The 17,687-nt window shown below is 38.3% G+C and overlaps 1 protein-coding gene and 2 pseudogenes across 1 annotated transcript in view; all 3 read left to right on the top strand.

Annotated features, from left to right (window-relative positions):
* The window catches only part of SYT1 (synaptotagmin 1), a 675,493-nt gene that overhangs the window by 13,984 nt on the left and 643,822 nt on the right, over nt 1–17,687 (top strand). The gene's annotated exons all lie outside the window — the stretch shown is intronic.
* LOC100358084 (COP9 signalosome complex subunit 8-like) lies at nt 2,219–10,262 on the top strand (annotated as a pseudogene).
* Nucleotides 10,475–13,899, top strand: LOC138844403 (small ribosomal subunit protein uS2B-like; annotated as a pseudogene).

Below are 17,687 nucleotides of genomic sequence, written 5' to 3' on the forward strand. Positions count from 1 at the left end.
GTACTTGTGCATTTCTTCAAATGTTCATAAATATTTTCTAGGGGCAGGTATTTGGCATAGCACTTCAGATATCACTTGGGACAATTGCATCACAGTGCCTGGGTGCAAGTCCTGATGCTGCTTCCAATTTCAGATTCCTACTAAGGAATTGCCTGGAAGATGGTGTGCAATGGCTCAATTACGTGGATGCCTGACTCCCATGTGGGAGACCTGTGTTTAGTTCCCAGCTTCAGCCTAGTCCAGCCTCAGCTCTTGCAAGCATGCATCCATTCCTTCTGGATATCATGTACAATGACTGATAGGTGAGAGTGATATAAATGAAGAGATAGCTAACTTTAAATCCAGGGGGATAAAGGAGAAGACTTGCAATAAAATAGAAGCAGAGGGAGTAAAATGCGAGCAATAGATTTGAGAAATTCGTGTTTCTGTAGAAATTTTTATTTTCATTTTTTTATTTGACAACAAGAGATAAACAGAGGCCTTCTATCCACTGGTTAACTCTCCAGATGCCTGCAATATCCAGTGCTGGGTCAGGCCAAAGTCAGAAGACAGGAACTCCACTCAGGTGTGCCATATGGGTATCAGAGACCCCTGTACTAGAACCATCACTGCTGTCTCTCAGGCACATTAACAAAAGTTGATTCAGAAGCAGAGTATCCGGAACACATACCAGGTACTCCTATATGTCCTGTGTGTGTCCCACACTGCAACTTAACAACTGTACTATATGCCTGCCCCTGGGATAACTTTAGCAGGTATAATTGAGAAAAATAATGGATGTGGGCCTTCCAAACCTTGACTAAAGCAGCTGAGTAAGCTAGAGACAAGACTAGACTGGGTAAAAATGTAATCTCTAGAGAAAAGACAGTTTGAGTTCAAATCTGGCTTCTCAGCTAATGTACCTTGCTTAAGTAACTCCTCCACTTATTAGTCATATGCCTGAGGTGGAATAGGGGAGATATGGAAGTCAGTACAGTAGAGAACTACTCCTGCAGTGAAACTTTTCATAATGTTTTAAATAACTTGAGGTAGAAATTTGCACAGATATTTAGTTAATGGCTTGACTGCTAAATTGTTCAATGCTGTGGCCCCTAGCTATAGGTGGCAATTTAATCTTCTATTAAAAAATTTCAAACCAGCCCACTGGATGCACTGATCATAATGTAATGCTTGGCAGTTGCATCTGGTTAGTGGCTATCAATAAGATGAAAAAAAATCTATGAAATATTACCATTATCATAGATCAGTTGGACACTTGTGGGCTCCTTCATGAATTGGAAAGAGGTGTTTTGGGGAAAGGGGCTGTTTCTGGACCTTTTGGAGTGACCCTAGAGTGTGGAAGTATTTTGGTACTGTGACTGTTTACCAAAAATCTCTCACTGCAGAAGAGAAACTTAATCAAGGACATTAGTCCATTTACTATTGTATTTCATTCAGCCTATTTCCAGCCACCTGACTAGAACAAAGTAGTCATTCATCAATAAGGGGCAATATTCATCAGCTCAATACCACATCCTCCATCCAAATTAGTGTTAACCTAGCTGTGCCACACACAAGAACACAGTTGTCCAGCAACAAAAACTGCTGATCTCTGATTCAATAACACACCACAGGGAAGTACAACTTGATACCTGCTATTAAGCTTTTGATATTGAACACCGTTCATTGGGAAAGAGGCTGGGAAGAAACATACTTGAATATTCTAGGATTATATTTCTCTGCTAATAGCATGATTGTCGCTCCCCCTCTTCGTGGAGGAACGACACAGGACCCTGCGCTGTTCTTTCGTCTGCTCGGCCCTCCCCGGGTTTGCTGCTGGTTCTTCCCGGGTTGGCTACTATCCCTTCCACCTCCGTGGAAGGGCAGTTCCCCCTGGCCACATTCCCCACTTCTGCAGGGGAGCGGCACACCGCCGGCCGGCTCGTCTCGGGGGCTGCTCAGATGTTATCCAGATGTTCCCCATAGATGTTCCCGGTGCATGCCGTCTCTCTCCTCCTTTATAGTCCTCCTCCGCCAATCCCAACTCGGCTGCCCACACGCCAAGTACGCTGCTCTCCTCCAATCAGGAGCAAGTCCTACAGTTTATTAGCTGAACTGGAGGCAGCTGTGCAGAAGCTGTTTACTTCTCTCCCAGCGCCATATTGTGGGAGAGCAGATGCATAGAATAAGTCTTAATTCCAGTAACTCAGTCCAGTCCGGATTGCTCCCCACACATGATGACATATATTCTAGACTTGATTTTCTCTGTCGGTCATGTTAAATCAAGGCAAACATTTGTGGACTTTCTAAATGCTTTACCTGCTCTACTGGTACGGGAGAAAAATTCAAACCTGTGATTCTTTGATTCTTTGCTCTTATTATGTTTTTATCAGGAAACAGTATTAGGGGATAATGTGTTTTTTTAAGTACATTTATTTTACTTAGTTGAAAGGCACAGATATGGAGAGAGAGGGAGAATCAGAAATCTTCCAAATGGCCTCAACAACCAGGGTAGAGCCAGGCCAAAGGCAGCAGCCAGTAACTCTGTCTAGATCTCCCATGTGGGAGGCAGGGACTCAAGTACTATTTTCCTTGGAGTATTAGCAGGTAGAGTATTAGTAGGAAGTTAGATCGGAAGTGGAACAGCCAGGACTGCAACCAGCACTCCAGCATGGGATTCCAGCATTGCAAGCAATAGCATATATCATTGTGCCCAATCTGTCTGGATAATGAATTTTTATTAAAAAATACAAAATTAATTTATCCCAGATTGAGTCAAATCGTTATAAGATTTGAGTACTATTCTATGCTAATATATGAAAAATGTTCACATAACCATATGTGTGTGTGTGTATGTGTGTGTGTGTATGTAATCTGTCTTCAACCAGAATTTATATGACAGTTCCTGGTACAAACTTCTGACATGGTATTCATACTTGGGAATCATAATGATCTATTTGATTTTTTTAAAAAATATATTTGAGACAATATTAAAAATAATTTTTAATTTTAAAATTGATAGAGGGGCTAGCATTGTGATGTAGTAGATGAAGCTGTCACTTGAGATCCCTGCATTTCCATATTGGGGTGCTGGTTCAAGTCCTGGCTATTCCTTTTCTGATCCCATTCTCTGCTAAGGCTCTGAGAAGGCAGCAGATGATGGCCCAAGTACTTGCACCCTTGCCACCCATGTGGGAGACCTGGGTGGAGTTCCTGGCTCCAATGTTTGACCTGACCCAGATGTCACTGTTGCAGCCATTTGGAGAAGAAACAAACCAGCAGATGGCAAATCTTTCTGCTTGTCCCTCCCCTTCCTTCTGATGCACTACCTTTTCAGTAAATAAATAAATATTTTTTAGAAATAAAAATGATGCAGTTCCTTGTGACGATTTGTGGTTCTTCATGACACTGAATGAGCAGTCTGGAACTGAAGATTACAGGATTGGTGAGGGCAATGGATCTAAGGAACACTGCGCTGTAATCCCCTCAGTCCAGGAATTCTAACCCCTCCCTTATTCTTCTTTATGTATTATTTCTTTCATACTGATGACTTCATAGCATTCTACTTTGTTGGTGTATACTGTTTATTATGCATCATTTCCTGCTTGACTGTAACAGAGAGACTTGTTTTGTCCCCCAGTATATTCCACCATATAGCATTGTTCCTAGAATGTAGGCTATGTCAAATATTAATAACTGTATGATTTGAACAGAAGCAGGAAAGGAACCAGAAGCTTCCCTGTTGTCACCTGGTCAGTGATAGTAGGTAATGCAAGAGTATTGCAGTCCATTGTAAGCCTGAGTCATCACAGGCTCAGATCCCACAAGGATTCCCTCAGTCATCCTTCCAACTTACATCAATGAAAAACACATAGGTAATATTCTGGCTGAGCACAAAGATAATAGCTAATTGGTAAGAGTTAAACATCTTCATCAACTATGGTGCACATACAGTGATTCTGTTCTTTGACTAAGATGCCAACCACATATCAATCCCAACTCGGACATAGTACTCTCCAATTCTTAGAAACTGGTTTCTATATTCTGAAAGCCCCCAGAGAACTACTTTTCTATTTACTATTAGTTGAAGTGTTTCAAAAGTTCTGGTTAAACATATGGAACTTTATTTTTTAAATAATCAGAAAACTAAGACTGGGTATTTGGTAAAATTGCCAATTGCCAATTTGGAAGTTGAAAATTGGTGTTTGCCCACTTGAGTGTCTGAGAAAGACTTATTCATCCAGATGTCTAAGAAAACTGTCATTTATGATGATTGAAATTAACTATAAGTAAAACAATACATGGCCGGCGCCGCGGCTCACTAGGCTAATCCTCCGCCTGCGGCGCCGGCACCCCAGGTTCTAGTCCCGGTTGGGGCGCCAGGTTATAGTCCCAGTTGCTCCTTTTCCAGAGCAGCTCTCTGCTGTGGCCCGGGAAGGCAGTGGAGGATGGCTCAGGTGCTTGGGCCCTGCACCCACATGGGAGACCAGGAGAAGTACCTGGCTCCTGGCTTCGGGTCGGCGCAATGCAGCACGCTGGCCAGTAACGGCCATTTGGAGAGTGAACCAATGGAAGGAAGACCTTTCTCTCTGTCTCTCTCTCTCACTGTCTAATTCTGTCAAAAAAAAAAAAAAAAAGAAACAATACAATGCATATTTCCAACATTGTCTTTCATTGTTTCCATAATTGTTCATATCTTTAAATCAGATTTTAAAAATCTGAAAACAATCAAATCACCCTAGAAGCTTCAACCATTACATTTGAAAACTTAAGAGAAAATCCTTTATTAATTATATCTGTTAAAGCCTCACTAGAGAATATAAGGTTAGATATTATTGCATAAGACCAACTCTACATAATTTGTCATTTTTAAGGTTCACAAGATATTAAATGTATTATGGAATACAGAAAAGAAAATATATGGCCATATGAAATACAGTTACAGTGTGTTTCCTTGTCTGTTTTTTGCATTTTATTGAAGAGTTTGGTACATTTGTTTCTACATTTTAAGTGTGCGTACTTAGTTTGGCTTGTATTTTTTTCCAGTCATTCCAATGCATTGAATTCTTTCAATGAGAATAGTGGTGTTTTAAAATAAAGACTCATTGTGCTTAAAGAAGGGTTTGCCAAAAAGTCAATACATTCTTTTCTGTAAAAACATATTTTCATGTTTCCATTAAGGAAGGATGAATTAGCATATGCAAATCCTATGACATTTTCATTGCAGATCTTGCTGTGTGACCCTTAGGTCTTAATCAACTTAAAGTGAAGTTTGCCCCTTTGTTCAAGGTCCATTAAGATTTGTTAAGCAAGGACCTTTGCCTAATAGTGTTGGATTTAAAATTCAGGATTTTTGTGAATAAATTGTTTGATTAATTTTGCTAAGCCATGATATACATTTTCATCATAGCCCCCTCTCCATTGATGGAGATACGGAATTGATCTGCCAAGCTAAAACTGCAGCCTGAAACTATCTATTGTCTTGGCTAGCCCAGCAAGAATAGCCTTGAGAAGCAAGATGCCCAAGGTCACTCATTCAGTAATATGTCAGTTATCAGGCAGAAGATGAAAGCAGTCCTGGGTGAACTAGACATGATTTGTTTTCTATTTGTAGCTGAGTATAAAATGGTCATGGTCTGACTGAGAAAGTATATAGTCTTTTCAAATTTGAAGACCCCCCTCAAAAAATTAGTAGTGTCAATTTATTTTCATAAATATCATTTTTAATGAAATGGTTTTTGTATAAGTTTTTTTGTTGTTGACATATTTGAGAAACAGGGAGAAGAGAGCAGAGAATGTTCCCATCAACCAATTTACCACCCAAATGCCTTCAATGGTTAGAGCTGGGAACCCAGAATTCAGTCTAGGTCTGGTGGCAGGATCCAGTTACCTGAGGCGTCACCACTGCATACAGTGCTTCCCATTGGCAGGAAGCCAGAAGCAGAAGCAGAGCTGGGACTCTAACCCAGGCACTCCAACATTGGGTGCAGGCTTTTTCACCAGAGTCTTTTTAACCACTGGGTCAAACATTTGCCCCAAGAGTATCTATTTAGCATCCAATAAAAATAAATGCCTGAAATGTGAAGCATTTTAAGATGATTTTTATTTTTGAGTAATATACTTCAATAACATAAAATATGAATAAACCAGGCTTCTAATGCTTGTTAGGGGAATTTTATTCTTGGCAACTGATTTCAACATCTGAAAATACTTGCTATATAACTAGGATATTGATAATTCTAGAATAATGAACAAAATAAGCATTAATTCTAAACTAAGTTTATCTTTAAATGTATCAGCTGTACCTTTTCTTAGTCCCCAAAATGAGGAGAGTATATGACTTAGAATATTTCCTTATTTATCTGAAGAAATAGGGAAATTGAAACAAAGCCCATAGGTCTACAATCACAATTAGATCATTGTTACGGTGAGCTCAGTAATCCATAATAATTTGATACAAAGTGGCATTTAACTAAACCTGTGACAAGTAGATAAAAAATTTTTTACCTTAATATAAGTAAATAATCTTCTAGAATCTTAAAATATATGCTTAAATTTAAGGAATTTTGACTGAAGAAAAGCTCATAAGTCTTACAGTGCTTTCCTTCCTCAAATTTTCAGCAGCCCACAACTTACAATGGTATCTTCCATTTTTCTCTGTGCACTTGCTTATTTTTCTTGAAAAATCCCTGTGACTATAGACTTTTTTTAAGTGGGTGATTTTTCAATGAAATGTCATTTTGGCTTTGTGAGGATCCTTAGTGGCATGTACCAAATGAATCATTTCATTTGTGACCAGAGCTAAATTCAAATTTAATTTTTCAGAGAAGACAAGTTAATGTATAACCTATTGTACCACCTGACATCCTAAATTAAATTTCCTGAGCTGTTTTCACTGAGAAAAATACCAGGTATATGTTTTATAAAGGAATTTTCCAATGTCAGCTACAGCTTCAATCACTTTTATAGTTATGTAATTAAACCAATTATAATATATAATAAATAGCTAGAATTCTTAATGGTGAAAATGATAATTGGGTTACTTTGTTCTTTGGGACTGAAGTGGTCCATAGTCAATATTATCAGAAACATTAACATCTCCCACTTGAAGATCCATTATAAATCACAAACCTGGATGATGTGCTTCATGATTGTATCACAGTGAAATGTTAACTTGAAAGGGTCAAACAAATTTAACTCCACAGATTTAAAAGTTCATGCTCATCACATAACAGAACTGTAATTATTTTGTTAGTTTTTGTATCAAGCATGAGCATCATTAAAGAAGATTTTTAGACCACATCAAAACGGCATCTAGATGCAAAACCCTGTTAATCTTACACAGATTAAAAGAAATGAGATGAGATTCAATAAGACATCTATATGGAATTCTGATTTATGAAGTCCATTTGTTGTCTGCCATAGGCCAGCTAGTATGTTACCAGAAAATCAGAATTGCCTTTGAGACAATATGTATGCTGTAGCACCAATTTTCATCTACAACTTGCTCATTTTTCCAGGTAATCAGTTCTGCATTCTATGTTTTACTAAAACAAAAAAGACATTTCAAATAGCTAAAAATATATTTTAATACAACATTGCTTAAAAACTAATTTCATAAGATAAAAATGTATGAATAAAATAGCATTATCCTTGGTTCAAAAGTAGTTACCCTTTTCCTTATTCCTACCTGGAAGTTGAAAGTATGACCCTCAGACAAGTATTCAGATGCTAGATCTGCCATTTCTCAGCTAGGTATATTTGGGAAGTTTAGGGACCTCCATGTGACACGTGTTTACATGGGGATCAACATTATGGTGATGATTTCATTTTATAATTGTGATAAATAGGCAGTCTGTTTTGATAACAGCTCTTCAATAATACTTGCACATAGTAAATACTCAATAATGTTATTAGTTGTTAAAAGTTTCATACTTAGTTCAACTATCATATTAATGCCCTATCTATAATATTTAGCTATGCTACATTTCTTATGTCTTTTTATTTTTTTTTGCTTCTCTATATAGAGGAAACAAAGTTCACCCTGTTTTATATATATTCATTCTTAAGGGCATAATGATCATCTTTTTCTGTCTATGAACAATAAATCATAATTGCTCAAAATTTGGAAGGAATCGGAAACAAACTTGTGGTGTCTCCCTCCAAGAACAAGTACTACAAATATTTTGAGATTTCTTCCTCTAGGTCTTTGTTCCCACTTATATAAACATTGCTATGATAATGCAAACATAACTCTAGATCTTGATTTATCCACATAATGTTACAACAAAAATCTCTACTTAGTAAGAAATATATAGACATCATTTTACATATTCACATAACTGTTTTAGTCATGATTAAATAAGCTATTCAACTATCTTCATATGATAGATCATTTTTCCATTTTTTATTGTTACAGTCAATGCTACGATTTATTCATTGACCAAGTAAGTGCATTCTCTGGCCAATTGCAGTAGAGAAGAAAATGGGTAGAGTGCTACCCTCATGGAGCTAATGCTCTACCAGAGAGAGGAGTAATCCACACACAGGGTAAAACCTCTGTTGTTTGTAGGAATATGACTTGTGCTGGAATGAGCACAAAGACAAGATTCAGGCAAAGTGCAGGATCTGTTTTTAGACAAAGTAGATACAGAAAGTCTCTCTGAGGAACAGATATTTGAACAGACATCTGAATGAAATGATAAAATCATATTTCTGGTGTGGTATGTGGGGTTTGGTTGCGTGGGTTATGGCAGTGAGATGACCAGGAAGATGCTACTGGCAGTGATGGGAGAAAGGGCCTTTAGTTTCAAAAAGTTACTGGATCAGTGCGAGAACCAGCAGCTCGTGGCGCCTGGAGGAATTGCTTAACCTAGCTCTGTATGTGCTCCATAATGACATAAATAATATATCTTTGGGAAAGAATACCACCTGCTATAAAATCTACAAATTCTGAAGTTGGGGAATTTGGTCAGGAGGACAAGGAATCTGGCAGAGAGATGTCCCTGGGATCTAAACAACCATCAACATGGACCAGTGGTCCAAGATGGTCCAGTCAATCATGGAAGCACTGAGAGATGCAACAAGGAGAGGAGACTTCACTCTAGTCTCTCACGTGTTAACGCAAGAATCACTATGACTTCGCAGCCTTTGCTGTACTTCCTGTGAATGAAGCTGTGAAAAATACTTCGGGGCCAGCGCTGTGGCTCACTTGGTTAATCCTCCGCCTGCGGTGCTGGCATCCCATATGGGCACTGGGTTCTAGTCCCAGTTGCTCCTCTTCTAGTCCAGCTCTCTGCTGTGGACTGGGAGGGCAGTGGAGGATGGCCCAAGTGGTTGGGCCTCTGCACCCACACAGGAGACCAGGAAGAAGCACCTGGCTCCTGGCTTCAGATCGGGGTAGATCCGGCCATAGCGGCCATTTTGGGGGTGAACCAATGGAAGGAAGACCTTTCTCTCTGTCTCTCTCTCACTGTCTAATTCTGTCAAATAACTAAAAAACAAAGAAAGAAAGATACTTTGGAGCAAGCATGGCAAACTGACTCCCCCAGGAGGCCGGCACTGCCCAGTAAGCCAGTTTCGGGGGCCCTACATGGTTCTTTAACAGATTTATTAACTTATCACAGCCAGCCTGAAGCCACTAAGTCCTAATCAGCAGCAGTTGGCCCGGCTGACAAATTACAAGGCTATCCTGGAAAACAGAGCGCTGAGTTCAAGATCCACCTTCAGAATCCTGTATACTGACACATAGAGAAATGTAAAATTTTTTCACTTATTGCCTGGATTAAGCACCTCAGCATTCCTTACTATGTGATAAAATACATGTATAATATAAAGGGTATTATGTATACCTTTTCCTCAAACATGCTGAGTAGTCATTAAAACAATTTTGTAAGATTTAGCGATTTAGGTGGAGCCTGTCAAAATTCTGCAATTTCTATTTCCTATTGACTTAAAATAAGCTTTTTGCTTTATGTAGGACAGTGGTTGTCAACGGTCTTTGACCTGTCCTAGCACACACCACATTCTGGTCTGTACCATTGGCTGACGGTCATCAGGACTGCTGGGATTTCAGGAGGGCCATCCCAAAGAGCCATCCCTGGACTGCAAGGGATTGTGACTCATTCATTTTGGAGAATATGCTCTCATTTCTCCCCACCTCCTGAGAAGCACTAATGTGGAATATAGAAAAATGGCCAAAACAAACAATGTCCTTAGTAAAAAAAAAAATTACCCACGGTTGTATGTGCAAAGTATGTTATGGTAAATCTTTCTGTATTTGTGTATTTAGACATGCATCCAAAGTCAATGAAGGCAAATATCCTGAATGATTTCATGCCATATCCTGAAGTCTCTCCAGCAAGGATTTAGAATAAGGGAAGCAATAAAACAAGACCTTCTCAACAATCACAAGATAAGCACGTTCATCTTTGTGGCTAGTAGATGCAAGTTTCAAAATGTGGTTGAAAAAAAATACATAGCTACCCAGGTCAGTTTCTTGTCTGGTACTCTACGAGTTATGGGTTTCAAAAAGGAACCTTGACATTGTATTTCCCAACAAATTCTTCATCATATGTTTAAAAGAGAAAATACAACCAGCATCCGTGGGTATGATTCTAACAAGCTAATACCTTTGGGTCAAACTATTGGTGAAAAAAATACCTACATATTTTTATACTTATAATGCAGTCTAAATCTCCTGTGTAATCCTGGTAGACAGAAACCTGCTATGTTCAGCAGTATGTAACCCGCAAAGGATTTTTGACAGTCAGGGTGCATAATGGAGCTTGCCTTTGCTTAGAAGTTTACATAATCACTGACAGTAAGTCTTCCTGCAAAAGTTCCCACATTCAGCACTACAACCTTTTGATAATAATGCAATGGGACAAATGTCATGAAAAATATGCCTATAAAGTGAAATAAATCTTGTTCTTTAACCCAGAAATGACTATAAACATTAACTTCATGAAAATTTCACTCATGTACATATTTTTAGCTTCTCTAAGGAGAACACTGAATGACAATTAAGGAATGGGTTTTTAAATTAAGAAAAAAACCCACTTTATCAGAATATTACATAGTACAAACTGACAATATTTGACTACATACTACAGTAAAAACATGACAGCTTGACCTCAAAACATTTGAGGTTTTAAAAAACTTTGAAAGAAAACCAATAAAATTGGTTTTGGTAAGCTATCTTGATGAGTGAAATTCACTGTGTGTGTGTGTGTTAGTGTTCTTATACATTTATCAGTAAACCATCACATTAACATTTTTTCTTTTTTTCTTTTTTTACACTGTGATACTATATATTTCTAACTTAAATAGGTGGGAAGTTGCAGAGCTCAAAAATTTAAAAAAAAAAAAAGCCATAGGTGCACATAGAGCTTTCAAATTGGAGACACATTGGAATTAATAGCAAGAGATGGTGAGAAGCAGGAGAAGCAATGAAATAAGAACAGATCTAAACACCCAGGAGAATTTGTGATAAGAATGGGCAGATAAGCGTCAGAAGTGCCATGAGGAGAAAGCTGAGAGAAATACAGAAGAAAGACAGTCGGTTGAAAAAGAAAGAAGGAAAGGGAGGAAAAATATTGGTAGAAAGGGTTAAATCAGTACTCAAAAAGGTACAGATTAGATAGGTAACAGGGCAAACAGGGGGCAATAAGAGATCTAGGGAAAGTCAGAGGTGAAGCAGAGAGAAAAGCCAAGATACTTACAGATAGATAGAACTTAAATAAAACTATATACAAAATAGGAAGGGAGGGAGGGAGAACAGAAAAAAGGAAATCCTCTCCCACCAGAGGAACAAGTTGAAAATATATCCATGAACACTTTCAGAAGGAAGGACTCAGGAATAGCTTATTCCTATTACACTTGAAATTAGTCCACTCAATGAATGAATGGGATGCCTTAACTGTCACTGAGACCAAATATCAATAAGTTACCAAGAAAGATAAATGAAAGCCAAAAGTTTTATTGAGTTTACAATTTCCATTTCAGAGAAATACTTGTTTCCTCACTAATGATGTCATTGATTTCTACTTGTAATTAATGCATAATTACAGTTTTTGCTTTATTTCTTAATGATATCAGCTAATGATTTGGTTATAATTCTTCTATATTAATTTAGTGGAAGCTACCCAATGTCACTCTTAGACTTGCCTATTGCCTATAGCAATAGTTCTCAAAATCATTGATTCCAGTCATTTAAGAAGGGATTCAAAACCCATTGTTGATACACTTCAGTTCTGAAGGCAAGAAAAATGACCAAGTGAACATAGAATAGGTTACATTTAACAAAATTTTAAAAAATGAGGTCTTTAATTTTTTAATCTAAAGTTTTAATTTTGGGGTTTGTCAGCAGTCAAGATGCTGCTTTGGATGCCCACATCCTTGTTGAATAGTTGGCTCCAATCCCAGTTGTGCTTCTGATTCCAGCTTCTAATTAATTTGCATTGTGGCAAGCAATAGCTGAAAACTCAAATGCTTGGAAATCTGTCACCCACATAAAGACTTGGATTGAGTTCTGGGCTCCTGATTTTGGCGTGGCTCAACCCTTGCTAATGAGTGCATTTGGGAAGTGAAACAGCAGACGAAGATCTCTCTTGATGTGTGTGTGTGTGTGTGTGCCTTTCAAATAAATTTTAAAAAGATAGCTTTCTGTGCTACCTAGCTAGGGGTTCATAGAGCGTTGTTCTTGATTCTTGATATAACTTAAAGGGAAGCTGTTACACTGTCTGGAGCCCCTGATGTCCTGTAAATGAAGGAGGAGGAGGATGTCCAAGTTCCTTGCAGCAGGAACCCACTTAGGTGGCACCAATCTTGACTTCCAAATGGAACAGGACATCTACAAAAGGAAAAGTGATGGCATCTATATCATCAATCTGAAGAAGACTAGGGAAAACTTCTGTTGGCAGCTCGTGCCATTGTGGCCATTGAAAACTCTGCTGATGTCGGTGTGATATCCTTCAGGAACACTGGCCAGAGGGCTGTGCTGAAGTTTGCTGCTACCACTGGAGCTACTCCTATTGCTGGCCGCTTCACGCCTGGAACCTTCGCTAACCAGATCCAAGCAGCCTTCTGGGAGCCGTATCTTCTGGTGCTTACTGTTCCCAGGGCTGACCACCAGACTCTCACAGTGGTACCTTATGTGAACTTGCCTACCATAGCTCTGTGTAACACAGACTCTCCTGCCATGTGGACATTGCCATCCCATGCAAAAATAACAGAGCTACTCAGTGGGTCTGATGTGGTATATGCTGCCACGGGAGTTTCTCTGCATCTATGGTCTCATCTCCTTTGAACGCGTATAGGAGATCTCGACTTCTACAGAGATCCAGAAGAGGTTGAAATAAAAGAACGGGCAGGCGGCTGCTGTAAAGCTGTGCCCACGCAAGAACTTAAAGATGTAGGGACTGCCCTGGCTCCAGAGGTTACTGCTCCTCAAGCTGACATTGCAGATGGGTCTGAAGGTCTGCAAGTGCCCTCGGTGCTTATTCAGCAATTCCCTGCTACAGACTGGAAAGTTCAGCCTGCCACCAAGACTGAGCTGTAGCTCCCACAGCTCAGGCCAAAACCACTGAGTAGTTTGAAGCTGCTCTTAACAGTTTCTGAAGCAAAAATGGAAATAAGATTTCTGAAGAAGAAAACTTGAAACTATTTCAGAGTAGGCTAAGCCTCCACCTGCAGTGCCAGTTTGTGTCCCAGTTTCTCCTCTTCCGATCCAGCTTTATGCTATGGCCTGGGAAAGCAGTAGAAGATGGCCCAAATGCTTGAGCCCCTGCACCTGTGTGGGAGACCGGGAAAGAAGCTCCTGGCTTCAGATCAGCTCAGCTCTGGCAATGGAGACAGTCTGGGGAGTGAGTCAGTGGATGGAAGATCTTTCTGTCTTCTCGCCCTCTCTCTATAACTCTACCTCTCAAGTAAACAAAATCTTTTAAAAAAAAAAAATGCAATAGAAAAAATGAGATTTAATTTCACATTGAAATGTGTTAATGGAAGGGCCAGCTGTGAGGAATCTTGAAAAATTTACAGAACTGCATGTTGTGTAAACACCATGCATGGATTTCAAAATGTTTGGCACTGAAATGTATCTTTTAAATTTACTTTTCTGTGAACTTTTTGAGGAACTCTTGTATTTGCATTTATAAACTCCTTGTCTTTGGAACATGTGTTCAGTGGTTCAGATCATCCATAAAGCAAATCTTGAGGACTTTAACCCTATGTCAAGACAAATTTTCTCTTGAATTAGGATTCTTTTTTATGATGTAAAATATATTGTTAATACAGTGAGAAAAACTGAGTCATTTGGACAAACCAGCAATAAGTATAGTAGATAATGGTGACAATAGTAAATTAAAAATCACATTTTAAAAAGAATAATATAATAATAGTAATACATTCCTGGGGCTGGCTCTGTGGAATAGTGGGTTAAACTGCCGTCTGCGACACCAGCATCACATAACAGGGCTGGTTGGAGTCCCAGCTGTTTCACTTCTAATCCAGCTCCTGCTAATGCACCTGAGAAAGCAAAGGAGGATGCCCCATGCCCCAAGCACTTGGTCCCCTGCACTGAAGTAGGAGACCCAGATAAAATTTCTGGCTTCTGGCTTAGCTGTGGCCCTTGTAGCCATTTGGGGAGTACAGTGAATCAGTGACTGGAAGATTCTCTGTCATCTCTCTCTCTCTCTCTCAACTCTGCCTTTCAAATAAATCTTTAAAAAATTACAAAACTCATATGACAAGATTGTGCAACTTGGCAGAATGATCTTAAAGCAAAATAGTATTGTATAGAACTACACTATTGACAATTAAAAGCAATGGCCCTCATGTATACCAGCAACTATTTCCTTTTGCTTCAGTGGAAATGCAAGTGTACAACTAGACTCCTTGAATTGTTGAAAGCAGAAGAATCTTAGTAAATTAACATGGTTTATGTCATGCAAGGAAACTGTGAAACGGCACACGCAGAGTCTCTAGGACACATTTTGAAGACATTTCTGCAGGTGGTTGTGAAGTGTCCTTTATGCAGCTGTGGTAATGGAACGAGGCTTGTTCACTCTGGGAACAATGACAATATTATCCTTAAATTATCCAGCACTACTGAAATGATTCACATTGCTGTAGGGAAAGAGGGTGCTCAGCTATGTTCCCCACCTGCCTTCATCGTTGTCTGTAAGCACTGGGTAATCAATGGAAGAAAGCAAATTGCATCATATTTTTCATTTTAAATTTTCATTACATTTTTATTACTCATGGAACATTTTCACTAAGAAAAAATACAATACTTATATCAATACAAGAAATTCAGAAATCTGTTTTCCTTCATCTAGAATCTAAGTATAATCACTGATTATATTTCAGTCAGTAACCATTCATACTTATATGAGTATATATGTTTTGCTTTATTTTCCCTCAAAAGTAATTTAACTCATGATTATATAAAAAATGTCTTGTACCCATTGATCTTACAATTTCTAATTGAATGCAAATATTATAGAAAAATTAGGAGAAAAGGAAGAAAATACCATAAATTTGAATGAGCATAAATCCTTGCTGAGACAAAATACAAGACATATTTGAAGATATAGCAATACATTTTATTTTACCAATTGTATTCTGAAAAATTGTGATGGCTTGGTAATGTATTGAGATCATACTCCATGTCAAGAAACATGGGGAGACATCAAAGCATAATGACCAAAAGCATTTTGTGGAGGGTCAGACTCCCTGGCTTCCTGAAATAGGACTACCACTTAGTTGTAGGAAATGTGAGACAAATTGGTTAATTTGATTGAAACTCATCTCTTCTTTGGGAGTAATAGCACTACTTATCCCACATGGCTGTTATATAGAACACCATGTACTTAGTAGTTCTTTATATCTAATACATGGCAGTCTTTGTAATACTAAATATATTATATAACTAATATTCTTTTAAATAAGAATATAATATAAAATCTTATCATAGTTTTGTTACTGTTGGCATATAGTTTATCAAGGGAGTAGACCTATCATGAACTGTTCATTTTTGGTTTTCAAAATTGGGGTTTATTCACACAGTGGTATAGAAAGCCATATTTTAATAAAATGGATACAATAATGTACATGAACTGCATAAATATTACAACATGCACAACTATGAAATGAAAAAACATTTGCCAATGCAGTTGGTGTGGCATAACAGCTTAAGTTGTCACTTGGGACACTTGCATCCCACATGTGAGCAATAGGTCAACTGCTAGCTACTTTCCTTCTGATCCAGCTCCCTCTTAACATACCTGGGAGGTGGCAAATGCACTGAGTATTTGAGTTCCTTCCACCCACATGGCAGACCCAGCTGGAGTTCCTGGCTCCTGGCTTTTGCCTAACCCAGCCCTGGCAGATGCAATGATTTGGGGAGTGAACCAGCAGATGGAAGATCTGTGTCTGTGTGTGTGTGTCACTCTGCCTTTCAAATTTTTTTTTAAAAAAAGAAAACACTCACCAAATATATGTTTATTTTTATGTATTTTATTTATTCAAAAGGCAGGGACACATAGAGATCTCCCATCTACTAACTCACTCCCCAAATGACCACAACAGCAGAGGCTGGTCCAATGCCAGAACAAGTACCAACAAACTCAATCTGGGTCTCTCACATGGATGGCAGGAACCCAAGCACTGGAGCCATCACCTGCTGCCTTAACAGGAAGCTGGAATTGGGAGCAGAGCCAGGAACCCAGATACTCTGATGTGGGACACAGGCATCCCAAGAGGCAATTTTTTTTCTTTCATTGCTTTTTAAAAAATTTTTAACCTTAACTTTTAATTCATTTTTAACAGATTCAATGTGATTTGCGGATACAGTTCTAGGAACATAATGATATTCCTTTCCTCCCTTCTACCTTCTCTCTTCCTCTCTCTCCCTCTCTCCTACCCTCTTTCTCCTTTGTCTTTTTGAGATAATATATTTTAAAATTACATTACATTACAGTATAAAGGCTTAATACTTCAAATAAGAAAATTAGCAAGTAAAAAAAAGGCCGTAGTTTAGTGGGAATATAGACAATGGCTATAAATAACAATTGAATGGAAAAATGACCATTTCACTCAAAAACAGTAAATTTTAAAGTAATCACAGATAATTAAACTGTAGTAGTATAACATTATTAACCACTGGTTTGACAAAGGTATAAAACAAAGTTTTACAAAATTGTATTTACAGAAATACTGATACCGATATTCCTTTGTTTTTTAAATTTTAACTCCCACATATATTATACATGTGATATTTGTCCTTCTGGGTCCGGCTTATTTCACTCAACATGATGTTCCCCAGTTGCATCCATTTTACTGCAAACGGTAGAATTTCATTCTTTTTAAAGGTGAATATTATTCCATTGTGTATATACACCATATTTTCTTTATTCATTCATCTGATGATAGACACCTTGGTTGGTTCTAAATTTTGGCTATTGTGAACAGTGCTGCTATAACCATGGTAGTGCAGGTATCTTTTTGATACATTATGTTCAAGTCTTTTGGGTATATATTCAGTACTGGGATTGCTGGATCATTTGGCAAGTCTATTCTATTTTTTTTAAGACATCTCCACATTGTTTTCCGTAGTGGCTGCACTAATTTATATTACCGCCAACAATGTGTAAGTGTTTCCCTTTGTCAATATCCTTGCCAGCATTTGTTACTCCCTGTGTTTTGGA

This window comes from Oryctolagus cuniculus, chromosome 11, assembly GCF_964237555.1.
Source record: "Oryctolagus cuniculus chromosome 11, mOryCun1.1, whole genome shotgun sequence".
Classification (NCBI taxonomy): Eukaryota; Metazoa; Chordata; class Mammalia; order Lagomorpha; family Leporidae; genus Oryctolagus; species Oryctolagus cuniculus.